At 36.6% G+C, this 13,892-nt stretch overlaps 1 protein-coding gene across 1 annotated transcript in view; it reads right to left on the reverse strand.

Annotated features, from left to right (window-relative positions):
* The window catches only part of LOC140145457 (uncharacterized), an 81,998-nt gene that overhangs the window by 66,864 nt on the left and 1,242 nt on the right, over positions 1–13,892 (reverse strand).

Raw genomic sequence — 13,892 nt, forward strand, 5'->3', positions numbered from 1 at the left:
ATTAATGGAGGGATGACCAAAAAGGAGCACATGGCTCGTACAAGTTTCTTCTTGTTCTTGTTTGCACGCACCTGTGTCAGTAGAATTATCCTATTAGTGAATGGCCCTATTGGCCCATTGTGCTCCCATTCACAAAGGACATCCTACCAACTCAAAGAAATGAGTATAAAGTCACAGCGACTTATGGCTGATTTTGTAGTAGCAAGTCACATACATGTATTGTATTTTACAAGTGCTCAAAATATTTTTATTGAGGCTATATGAAGAATCACTGGTCTCGCCCTTGTATTCTTTGAGTGCTGGAATACAAATGTGGCAGCTGGTAGCTATTGTACAATAAAAAAATGTAGGTAGAGCCTTTCTTTGTTAAAGACATTTCTTGATGTACGTACACCCCTTCACATATTAATAGCTTATGGATGCTTGGTGTTGTTTTTACATTTGAAGGAGGATAAAGATCAAGAGACATGTCAACAAGTTTCACACATTTTTTATCAGGGTTTACAATACATGTAATGTAGCAAAATTATTTTATTTTTTAATTTTCATGTTAGAATTTTTAAGTTTTTAAATAAGTAAATAAAATGCTGATAAACAAGTACTATAGCTAAAATAATAGTTTCTCGATCATGAGAACTCAATTCTCTCGTCGGGGCCACGTCACATCCATTCATGCATTGGAGTGAAAACAACTTATCGCATATTTTTATTTGCCGAGAGTCAAACCTGGCACAATAGTGTGATAGCTTGTGATACACTCCAGAGTTCAGTGAATGTGAATGTTGTTTTCACTCCAGTGCTATTGTCAGCGGTTCATGCCGGATGTCCGACCGACAGAATTGGTATGCGTGGGAAATACAAGATACAACAGAAGAGGCTTTTCCATACAGTGAACAATAAACAAGAAATGAAATCCAATGTTATCATATTCATATATCTGCAAAAGCGACTGATAGCCTATCTTTAGTATTGATGCTTTCAGGCTTTAAATGATAGCAAGAAATGGAAATCGCCCCAAAGGAAAGATTTAAATCATGAAATTGATCGCCACATCTTAATGGATTATTATCCTACATGTATGTCAAACTGTCAACTACAACGTCTACTAGTGGACTAGTTTTAAAATCCACTCTTTAAAATCCACTCTCATCAAACTAATCAAAACTGTAAACTACAATTTTATCCAAGAAATTAAAAGAAGAAATACGGTACTAAACATTACCGTACTTAGTTTCAATGGTGCGTACAGATCGAGTCGCCTTGATGGTGTATTTCCGATCATTTTGCAACGTGGCTGAAAAATATTTCCAAGATGCGGGGTCGCGGGTATCGCCATTAGGCATGGCCCGGTAACCTGGATAAAATTTAACTCAATTGATCGTACAATCCTAGTTCACCTGAGTGATCATGTGGTTTGCCGAATGAATGGAATCGGTGTCAGAACAAGGATTGTTACTTGCAAACAAATCGTTTCGCCGGCACGTTTCAAGAAATTAAAATTACGATCTTTTGATAATTAGTTAGTCTGGCATGAGAGATTGAAAATGTGAGTTAAAGATGAGCCGCTCTGTGTTCTCTAACACTAAAATAGGCTTCTCATAATGATAAAGCTTAAATTTGCAGGCCAGGATGCTGGCCATCCATGTAATTGAAAGATGGAGGATACTACCCAGCACCCTCACTACATTCGGGTCTGTGAGGGGAGGGTGCTTGACCAGGCATACAGAATTGGCAAAAATGTGATTTCCAAAAATCACATTTTTTTTCAAAAATCACAATGTGATTTTTGGAAAACAATGTGATTTTTGGAAAAAGTGTGATTTTTGCAAAATGTGATTTTTTGCAAAAATTGATTTTGAAAAAAATGTGATTTTTGAAAAAATGTGGTTTTGGGGAAAAAAATGTGGTTTTGGAAAAATATGTGATTTTTGGTAAAAAATATGCGATTTTGGTAAAAAAAAGTGATTTTTAATCTAAAATGTGCTTTTGTTTCGAAATGTTTATTTGATGAAAATTGACAAACATTTATCTGATGATTTTAAGGACAAAACATTAACAAGACGTATACATTTATTAATTGTTTGCCAAACTTTCAAACATTTTAAAATATACATCGCTACTAAAACGTTTGTCAAACAATTGCCGATCACAAACGTTTGTCACACATTTATAATCAAACTGTTTATAAACGGATAAGGAGCCAAACGTTTGTCAAACATTTTCGTAAACGTTTGTGATCGCTAAATGTTTGTCAAACGTTTGGTGAAAACGGCTATGTAGTCAAGAATGAATCACTCAAACAGAGCTGCAAAAAAATTGACTGAATTCGAACCCTGATATTATAGGTATGAGAGGGAAACGTCAGTTAACACATTTGCTAGTCAGCCAAAATGGCCTAAACCGGCAATACAAATTTACATTGAAATTTAAAAGAACCGCTTGCTCAAGGAAACCTACATAAATATGTTGTCTATACTTCACTTGACCCAAATATATGATTTTTTTGGTGATGAGAGACTCGCACATGGAATTTCAGAGGGATTTTGATAGCAGTTCCATTAAAAAAAGCTGCTATCGTCCATCATAAAAAGCTGCCACCTTCCATCAATGAAAGATCCCTCTTGCATGGAAATGTGCTGACGTGACTCCTATCTTTATTTTTAAGAAGGGTGACAAACACAAACCTGAAAACTATCGCCCAAAATCTCTCACATCAATTGTCTGCAAAACAGCTGAGCATATCATCCACAGCCAGATCATGCAACACCTGCTAACTGAATGCCAATTTGGATTCAGGAAGAAGCGTTCCTGCGATTCACAGCTCCTGATAACAATTGACGACCTGGCCAGAGGACTTCGAGACAAGCAGCAGATCGACGCAGTTCTCCTTGATTTCTCGAAGGCCTTCGATCGTGTACCTCATGAACGTCTTCTTTTGAAGCTCCATCAGTACGGGGTCCGAGGCCAGCTACTCTCTGGGATCCGAGACTTCTTATCAGGGCGTACCCAGAGTGTGATTCTAGAGGGGGAAAAGAGCAGCGTTGCCAGCGTAACTTCAGGGGTGCCCCAAGGCACTGTTCTGGGACCCCTGTTGTTCTTGGTCTTCATTAACGACCTTCCCGAGTTTGTTTCGACTCTTTGCTGATGATGCCCTCCTGTATAGACCAATCCAATCTCAAGATGACATCACTGCTCTTCACCAAGACCTCACCAACCTTCAGGAGTGGGAGAAGAAGTGGTTAATGCAATTCAACGCTGACAAATGCAAAGTTCTCAGAATCTCCAACAAGCAAAGTAACATCTTGGGTGCAACCCCGTACTCAATCCATGGGACTGTACTCCGAACTGTTGATGAGGCAAAGTATCCGGGTGTCACTATCCACCGTAACCTCAGCTGGAAGCTGTATGTTCAGAACATCTGCAACAAAAGCAACAGCACCCTCGGCTTTCTCCGCCGCAATCTGAGGAAATGTTCCCCAAAGATCAAGGAACTGGCCTACAAGACATATGTTCGTCCCACACTGGAATATTCATCTATGGTGTGGGATCCACATATGCAGGACCTGATTTCCCAGATTGACATGGTCCAACGGCGTGCTGCTAGGTTTGTGACGGCCGACTACAACCAACAGAGCAGCGTAACCCAGATGCTACAAAGTCTACAATGGCAGACACTCTATGAACGTAGGGCCCACAGCATAATCATCATGCTGTACAGGATAGTACATGGTCTTGCTGCCATTCCTGCTGCTCCACCATACTTGTTCCCATCTTCATCAGACCAGACTAGAGGCCACAACCAACAGTTCAAACAACAACACTGCAGAATCCTGTCTTATCAACACAGTTTCTTCCCAAGTGCCATCTGTATCTGGAATTCTCTACCAATCACTGTGGTGTCAGCTCAGTCACTGGATATTCTCCGAACCGTCTGGGACCACTCACCCTCCGATAGTCTGCCACAGGGTCATCTTTTTACTTGCACCATGTTTTTAGTTATCTGCACCAGCCCTCGAATTAAGGATCTGAAGGGGCACGGCAACTTTTTTAGGGCAAGTTGATAATTGCCTTAGATTTCCATTGAAAAGGCGAGGCAGCACGGCAATTTGTAATATTTCAAAAGGGCATCACAGCAACTGTTTAAAATTTGAGAAGGGCACCAAGGCAATTTCTCAAAAGTAAAGAAAAACTCACGTTAGCTATCAATCATGATAGATGATTTTAGTGCTTATCGAACATTGGTCTTCAAATATTGAAGTTCGCAAGTATCTTGGAAAGAATTGGGGAATTCCTTTTAAATTTCAGTCTGTAGCTATATCGATTTGGATTAGGTTTATACTTGTGTGCAGGGTATACCAGAATTATTCTGTCCTTTCTAACACCAAAGGTTAAGGTAGTTTCCTTAAAAAATTGCAAAAATTGCAAAATATAAATACGCAAATTAGCTCATTATAATAGGCCTATATGTAAATGCTACATCAGCATCCCCTGGACATCATCAGCTATCACCACAAGCATTAAGCCATTATTATAGTCTACTGATGAGCTTAATCATGTTCGCAAATATTTTGATATGAACGTCGGCCTATATACTACAAAACAGGTTTCCTTATTTAGTAAAATATGCAAATTAGCTCATTGAAATATTTAGTGACTATGACTGAATGCACTAAAAATATGTTTTTAATTCAATGATATAACACAATAGATTTGAAGTTGTTTTACTTCACCAGACAATGATTTTGGGCAAAAAAAACAATTTAACACCATGGAATTTATAATCATGTCTAAGTGAGGGTATATATGAATCCAACAGAATATGTCCAGAAATTTTAAAAATAATAAAGTATCTTAATTAGGCATAGTGTCCTTTCAAAAAGGTCATGGAATGGAAAATAATAAATGTAAACAGTTAGTTAGTTGGAAAGTTGGCAAAAGTGACCTTGAGCTTAGCATAGGTGTCCCTTCAAAAGGTCATAGAAGGGGAAATAAATGTAAATAGAAGTCGGCAAAGACTCATCACAAAGGAGTGCACAAAGGGTTTGTCAGCAAAACTGTACATGTCTTCTGAGGTCAGCTTTGAGTTTAGCATACATGTAGGTTATGCATGGTCGAGCACCCTTACAGACCCGAACGTAGTGAGGGTGCTTGGTATCTCCGCCATGTTTCAAATCCATGGATGGCCAGCATAATGTCCCGCAAATTTAAGCTTTATGAGAAGCCTATTTTGGTTGCAAAATGAGAACACAGAGTGGCTTATCTTTAACCCACATTTTCAATCTCTCATGCCAGAGGTTAAAATAAAACGATCCCTAACTAATTATCAAAAGATTGTAAATTTAATTTCTTGAAACGTGCCGGCAAAACGATTTGTTTACAAGTAACAATCCTTGTTCCGACACCGATACCGTTCATTCGGCTTCATTCGGTTTCATTCAGCAAACCACGTGATCACTCAGGTGAACTAGGATTGGACGATAGATTGCGTTAAATTTTATCCAGGTTACCGGGCCATGCATAATGGCGATACTCGCGTCTTGGAAATATTTTTCAACCACGTTGCAAAATGATCGGAAATACACCATCAAGGCGACTCGATCGGTAAGCATCATTGAAACCAAGCAATATTTAGTATTTCTTCTTTTGATTTTTTCGATAAAATTTTAGTTTACAGTTTTGATTAGTTTGATTCGAGTGGATTTAAAGAAAAAAACCAGTCCACTAGTAGACGTTGTAATTGACAGTTTGACAGTTCCGCCGGAAGATCATGTGAATTCATAAGATGTGGCGATCAATTTCACGATTAAAATCTTTCCTTTGGGGCGATTTCCATTTCTTGCTATATAAAGGCTGAAAGCATCAATACTAAAGATAGGCTATCAGTCGCTTGTGCAGATATATGTTAACATTGGATTCCATTTCTTGTTTATTGTTCACTGATGGAAAAGCCTGTTCTGTCTTATCTTGTATTGGTTGTATTTCCGACGCATACATACAGGTGTCCCTTCAAAAGGTCATAGAAGGGGAAATAAATGTAAATAGAAGTCGGCAAGACTTATCACAAAGGAGTGCACAAAGGGTTTGTCAGCAAAACTGTCTTCTGAGGTCAGCTTTGAGCTTAGCAGAAGGTACATCCAATCCCACATTGGTCAAAACGAGTTGAATAAGGTTTGGATGCTTTCAGTCAATGATAGGGTTATTCAGCTTAAACTAAATCATGCTTTTAAGATTTTTCATAATCTTGCCCCTGAATATTAAAAATTGTATTTTACTTGTATATCTTACGATGTACCATCTCCGCCAATTTCCTTTTTAATTCCCCTTTTTTTAATTTCCCTTTTTTTTTTAATTTTCTTTTTTTTTAATTTCCCCTTTTTTTTAATTTCCCCTTTTTTTTTAATTTTTTTTTTATTTTCCCTCTTTTTTTTTATTTTCCCTTTTTTTTTTTTTTTCTCCCTTTTTTTTTTTTCCTTTTTTTTTAATTTCCCCTTTTTTTTTTTCCCTTTTTTTCTTTTTTTTTTTTTTTTTCCCCTCTTTTTTTAATTCCCCCTTTTATTTTCTCACAAAGCAGAATCTTGGCCGAGACACATACTCAATAGTTGTCCAAGAATTTGCTCGCACTGTAGTCTTTACGTGTGACAGACCATGGATATAGTATATGGACAGACCCACTGTGTAGAAGTCAGTGGTCAGACCATGTGTGTGTATTATTTACACCACTGATATAGCCTGTGCCGGAGCCTGTGTGCTAGGGCCGTAGACTTATTTCAAGTCACGGAAAACCATAAGAATACTAGTATATAAATCGCAGTGGTTTTATCCCGACCCGTGAGGGGGGGTGTAATTTTCCCAAGGCGTGCAAAAAATTGCTTGCTTCCTTCCCCCCCCCTCCTTTGCACATGCCAAATGTTTTAAAATTGCCATTAAAATTGCCATGTAAAGGGACGGCATATTCGTACTATTTAGAGCTATTTTATGACTATTAGGCCTATGTGACTATTTTTGCATTTTTCTCACAAACTAATAAGACACTGGTAAGGAACTGCATTGGCTTCCTGTGTTCCAATGAATTGTTGTTTAACTTATGTTGATTGTATATAAATGTAATAATGATAGGCCTATTGCTCCTTCATATTTATCTGAACTTCTTTCAAATTATGTTCCCACTCGTAGGCCTACTCTTCGATCTGGAAACATGCAACTTCTTCAAGAAACAAAATAAGAGCACATGAGTCATTTGAAATTGCAGCTCCACGTCATGGAATGAATTGCCTATATATTTTAGAACTGCTAAAAATGTAACTATGTTTAAAAAGATGTTAACAACTCATCTTATGTCGGGGTTTGCTCAGGGAAATTTGAAAATGCCACCAAATAGTGAAAAACTGTATAAAATGTCTAACTTTTGTGTTGATTTGTAAAATAAAACAAAGAAAAGTGATTATTTAGCAGTAATCAACCATTAAACAATCAATTCTAGCATTAATTTTAGGCCTACGATCCAAGATTCTGGCCATAGGCCTAGTGCTTTACAGTGGACACGGAAAATCACGGAATCGGCCAATTTGCAAGACGGATTTTAGATTTTGGAACACCATGAACACGGAGAAATTGTGGCTTTAGCTATAGGCCGAATAAAGACTTATACAGTGGAAGGGTCTAAATATTTAATATATTATTAACAATTATTATTCTAATCTAATTCAAATTAGGCCTCTTTTAATATAAGCCTTGTGATCACTCTATTGGATTCGGATTGTTTTACTAGGTTTGGATTTAATTTTTGTCTTCACTATAGGCCAAGATATAAAAAAAAATAGAATGCTATCTGAAAGCGCTATCCATGTTGGACAGCTGTGTTCAAATATAAAGTACGGATGACCTTGCTCCCAGCGGTATACTAACATGAATCCACTAGCTGCAACATTATACGCACATCAAAAAAAAATATCGGGGAAATTTAAAAAAAAAAGGGGAAATTAAAAAAAAAAGGGGGAAATTAAAAAAAGGGGAAATTATTTCGCAAAAAAAAATGCATATTCAACAAAAAATTAAACTTTGTCCGATCGGGCCCAAATTTGGTGGGTGGCATCCTTGATACAAGGGGAATATAATGCATAAAATAAAATCGAGGTCAACCAAGGTCAAAGGTCATTACGGAGGGGTCAAATTTCAAACTTTGTCCGATCGGGCTCAAATTTGGTGGGTGGAATCCTTGATACGAGGGGAATATATTCCCGAAATAAAATTGAGGTCAAGCGAGATCAAAGGTCATTATGGAGGGGTCAAATTTCAAACTTTGTCCGATCGGGCTCAAACTTGGTGGGTGGAATCCTTGATATGAGGGGAACACGTAAAACTTAAAATCGAGGTCATCCGAGGTCAAAGGTCATCCAGGAGCTACATTTTAAACTTAATCCCTAAGCTTCCCTGGGTGGGCGCTTTATATTGGGGCATGGGCGCTTATTGGAATGAATACGGTTGTTATCAATTAATTTATTAAATGAAAACGATTAAATAAAGAAATAAATATAAATAAAATAAATCATTAATTGATCAATAAATTAATAGCCTAAATAAAAGAATTCATTGATTAATAAATAAACACATAAATAAGCAAATAATCAATTACCGGTAATTGTTAAATAAATACATAAACAAACAAATAAATCAAGGCAGAGAATTTTATTTCAATTTTATAATTATATAGGCCTAGGCCTAGGCCTACGCCAAAATATTTTCTGAATTTAGTCAAAATTAACACTCTATTGATGGTAAAAATTTTATGAACATTTTACGTAGGTCCTAGACTATGCCATAGTCGATTTTTGATAAATAAAACATGTTATTAATCATGATGGAAGCATTCAGTTGAACTCGAAATTATACTGATATTTATTACATCAAAATACTAGTATAAAATGGTTATGAAAAGGTTTATATAATTATAGCCTAATAGTGACAGTAAAGGTAAAGTAAAGTATACGTAGGCTTATATTATTGAATGCAACATCATGTCATTATATAAGCACTTCAATAACTGGAAGAAACTTTGGGGGACCTACGTGTAATTATCCTATAAATTGCGAAAATCCAGACCGTGTATGCACGAAAAATGGCAGGTTCTATAATGTGAACCACATGTATATACCCGGTATCCCGGGCCCGATAGGAGTATTATAGCATCGCAGCGGTAAAAGCGCCATACGGCCTAGCGAGTTCAAATCGATAATGCATGTATAATAATTGCCCATTTATCATGTTTATTATTGTCGGATTTCTCAACAATTGAGCGCTATTAATACACATTAATGTTTTTAACAAATAAAATTCCAAAATATGGTACATTCTCTCCCGCATTTTCTGCCTTTGCTTGTCACGTGGTAGGCCTATGTTTAAGTTGCGACTATATGTTCAAATAATTTTCAAAAGCGTAACAATATGACAAGTGGCCGACTGGTCTAAGGCGCTAGGCCCACAGAGTGTCCAACGCCCTGCGCCGTGAGTTCGAACCCTGCCTCTGCCAAACTTTATTTTACTTGGGAAATTTTAAAAAAGGTGAAATTCAAAAAAAAAAAAATTGAAATTCAAAAAAAAAAGGTGAAATTCAAAAAAAAGGAAATTCAAAAAAAAAAAAAGGAAATTCAAAAAAAAGGAAATTCAAAAAAAGGGGAAATTCAAAAAAAGGAAATTCAAAAAAAAGGAAATTCAAAAAAAAGAGGGAAATTCAAAAAAAAGGGGGAAATTCAAAAAAGAGGGAAATTCAAAAAAAAAGGAAATTCAAAAAAAAGGGGAAATTCAAAAAAAAAGGAAATTCAAAAAAAAGGGGGAATTAAAAAAAAGTGAAATTAAAAAAAAAGGGTGAAATTAAAAAAAAAAAGGGGGAAATTAAAAAAAAGGAAATTAAAAAAAAAAGGAAATTAAAAAGGAAATTGGTGGAGATGGTACACGTAATATCTGCAGCTCATAGGCACAGTACCAGGGTAGCCCATACAACTTTGTTGTTCCTCTTTGTAAAGGTCAAGCTAGTCACACATTCTACAACACCACTATTCATCATTGGAACGCTTTGCCAAAGGGAATCAAGCAAGTTAATAAAATCAACACTTTCAACATTTCAGTCAAAAACACCTTGCTGGTAAGCTTTTTGGGCTATCCTTGGTACTCTGCTGTTTTATAATGTTTTTATAATGTTTTATCATCTTAATGTGCTGTTTTTAAAAATGTGTACATCTTATATTATTGTTAATTGTCTATTTATATGTAAACATTGTAATTTCTGAGTACCGGTACCGAATCAAATCAAATCAAATCAAATCTAGCATAGGTGTCCCTTCAAAAGGTCATAGAAGGGAAATCAATGTAAATAAAAGTCGGCAAGGACCTTAGAACTCATCACAAAGGAGTTCACAAAGGAGTGGTCGGCAAAGTCCTTTGAGGTGCAGGGCACGGACGGCAACTTATTTAGAGGGCACGGCAAGTGACTGCCGTCGTTAATTAAAGGACATATTTTGAGGGCATTACGGCAGTGGGCATGGGCACCCACGGCAATATGCCGTCGGTGCCGTGGGCTAATTCGAGGGCTGATCTGCACATTTCGTTGAAATTTGTTCCTGTGACCAAGCTAGCACCTTTTGCACCCAAGTACGACTATAGGCCTACTCCACTACGGAGGGATGTACTCAATGGAAGAAGAAGAGACTAGAAACACCCCCGAAATGCTTTTTTTTGGAATTTTGCAAGCTGAATCTTTTTGTGAAAGTCAATCTTTGATAGGCTAGCTCACATCACACACTATAGGTGGCGCTATTCGTCCATAAGGAAGTGGAATGTGCATGTACGGTCCAAAAATGCCTTTACTGTGGGACTCAATGGAGAAAATCACTAAAAATTAATTTTGACAACCAAAACCAAAGTGATGTTGACTTATGTTGGTACTGGCATGAATGATACTGGATTCATAAACTATCACATAGTGCAATCCATGTTCCACCAAGTCGACGCTCGATTTAGCTCAAAAGCAATTTGTGTGTAAATCAAGACCATCCAAAACAGCTTTCTTACAGTAAAGAATAGGAGGCCATCTAGGGTCACATACAGGAGTGTGCATTGTTACATGTGCCTGCTGTCACAACACAATCAAACTTGCCCCATTGCAACTGCAGGATTTTGCAATAGAAGCTACCGGGAACCAAATTACATGGACCGGCAATGGCGCCACTGCACGACCCCAATTGAAACCAGCCAGTCCACCTAATTAATTATTCATGAGCCCAGCACATGACCAGATTCGCAGCCATCGGAAAAAGCCGAGGTGGATTTATGAATGAAAACAAGCTTTTATGAAGATCCGGAAAGTGCCGATTGATGATTTTCGGAAAATTAAAGATGGCGGGCTGTCACTACAGTTTTCAGAATGGGAATACATGCTACCGAACGGAAGTTATAGCTGTTTGAAAAATGACTTTTTACCAGCATGAAAAAACACAAAATTTGTGAGTGTCATAGAAGCTTAAATTTCATCCTTTCGTAACTTGATTTAAAAATTTGTTATGGTAAAGAAGGAATTAGTTTAGCGTAAATGGAAGTTTGTTTCATGCAGTCATGCTCTTGTTTACATTGCTCGGTCGTGCATTTCCTTGTTCGCAAGCAATATTCATGATGGTTTTTCTCATGAAATTCTACCAAAAGTGACCAATCTCACGCATGTGATTGGCTGGTTTTGAGCATGTGATAATCATTAGTTATTTAGCAGTAGTGCTTTTGCTCATTTGCATAGATGAAATTCGGTTGGCAAGTTTGATTGTGCACAATTCCACACACAAAATTTTGGGCAATTTGATGACACTATTTTTGTCTGTAACTTCAAGTATATGCACTAGAAACATGATTGACCCCTTATTGTTTAGGTAATTTAATTCTCTTTCAAATGAAAGAACTTTCAGCTAAAAATATTGAACTTCAAAATTTTATGAACATCCCTCTCTTTGACTATAGCCAAAATAATAAATTCTCGATCATGAGAGGATGTACCTTCTGCGTCAGCGTATTTTTCATATAGTTATACACGATCGCGCGACCTGCATGACCGAACCTTGACCTTGCATAGCAACGACCGTGTGATTGGTCAATTCTCAAAAGCTGTGTTTGCGCCGTAAGCGCCGGTCTTTGCGTAGTACGCTCTGCGCAAATAACTGTGCATTCCCAAGCTGGCTCTCATGATCGAGAATTGATTATTTTGGCTATAGATGTAACTTTGTTACGGAAAGTGCTATGACAATTTAGATTTTCAGTGTTGGCTTTCTTTACTCAAGGGCTTTAATTTGATATATAAAATGATGCAGTTTGATAGCAAATTTGAATTCACCTGACATACCAATTTAGTATTACTATAATCAAATTAAGTATTTCTTGGCCAAACTGGAACACTGTGAACGCTAGTGGCTCCGCGATAAACACACACGAATATAGGCTTATAGCGTGATACAGAAGAAAGTATACACACGCCTTATACACTGCGTACACGCTTAGTACACTACATGGACACAACGCGCATGTTCCAGTTTGGCCAAGAAATACTTAATTTGATTTACTTCTGAATTCTGAGTTCTGCAGTGTCAGGTCAGGATGCATGTCGTGCCAGGACTTGCGCGTGCGGCTTTCAATCATCCTGCCGACTATAACTTCAGGAGGTAAGCTTATGCCAAGACAGATCGGCTATATTATTTATATGAAATGAATGATTGAAACGAAATAGACTGTCGGACGAAGACGTGAGTCTCAATCTGTGACTGTCACTGTGCTGTGGCTGTGCTGTGAGCCTGTGGCTGTGTGAAGACAAACGCCCGTCTTTCGACGGATACACATCCAATTTCTCACTGGATGTACTCTGGAGCTACTCCGGATTACCCCCAGGGCTACTCTGTAGCGGTGTACCGTAACGCGAGTCAAAAATCCGTGGACTACTCCTATCCGGTTTTCCACGGTGTACCTCCCGTAGAGACAGACAATAGCGGAGTACCTCTAGAGGTACTCCGTAAAAAAATGCGTGATGATCTGTTGCCAGATTGAATGCTATTTTTCTCAATTTAGCTTTATTGTATGCTTTAATTAGGATATATTAGGGGTTTTTGTTCTTTCTTTCTTTCTTTCTTTCTTTCTTTCTTTATAATTTTTCAAATATATGTTAATAGTATAATAAATTAATAATAGAAAATAGTAAACAAGTAAATAGGCCTACAAAATACATAAACAAGTTCAGAAATAAGCAAGTAAAATTAATTAATTAATTTAGTAAATAACTGACTAAATAAATTTATAAATGAATAAACAAGTAAATAAAATAATAGGTAGGCCTAATTAAATTAACAAGTAAAAACTACACAAATAAGAAAGTAAATAAGTAAACATTTGTATTAGGCCTAAATTTTAAAAAAAAAAATGAATAGTACTCGTAAGCCTAGGCCTATGTAAAATAATCAATAATAGAATGCTAATAATTATCATTAACTTGGTTGTTATTTAGCTTTTTAATTTGATTACCTGTTTGCTTACATGTTTTTTCATTTGTTTGAGTAGGCCTGCATTTGTATGTTTTTAAGCATTTTTCTTTGCATATTATACTTGAATGATTGGTCATTTTATAGCTAATATTTATTTTAGGACCCCACTTTTATTCATTTATTTTTTACGCTTTTATTAAATTTATTATTAGTTTTATATTTATTATTTATTTACGTGTATTATATTTTAAATATTTACTTCTTAATAAATAAGTGACCAATCATTCAAGTATAATAAGCAAAGAAAAAATGTTTAAAAAACAAACAAAATACGGCCTACTCAAACAAACGAAAAAACATATATCAATCAAACAGGTAAGTCAAATTAAA

The sequence above is a fragment of the Amphiura filiformis genome, chromosome 2 (assembly GCF_039555335.1).
Source record: "Amphiura filiformis chromosome 2, Afil_fr2py, whole genome shotgun sequence".
In the NCBI taxonomy this organism is placed as follows: Eukaryota; Metazoa; Echinodermata; class Ophiuroidea; order Amphilepidida; family Amphiuridae; genus Amphiura; species Amphiura filiformis.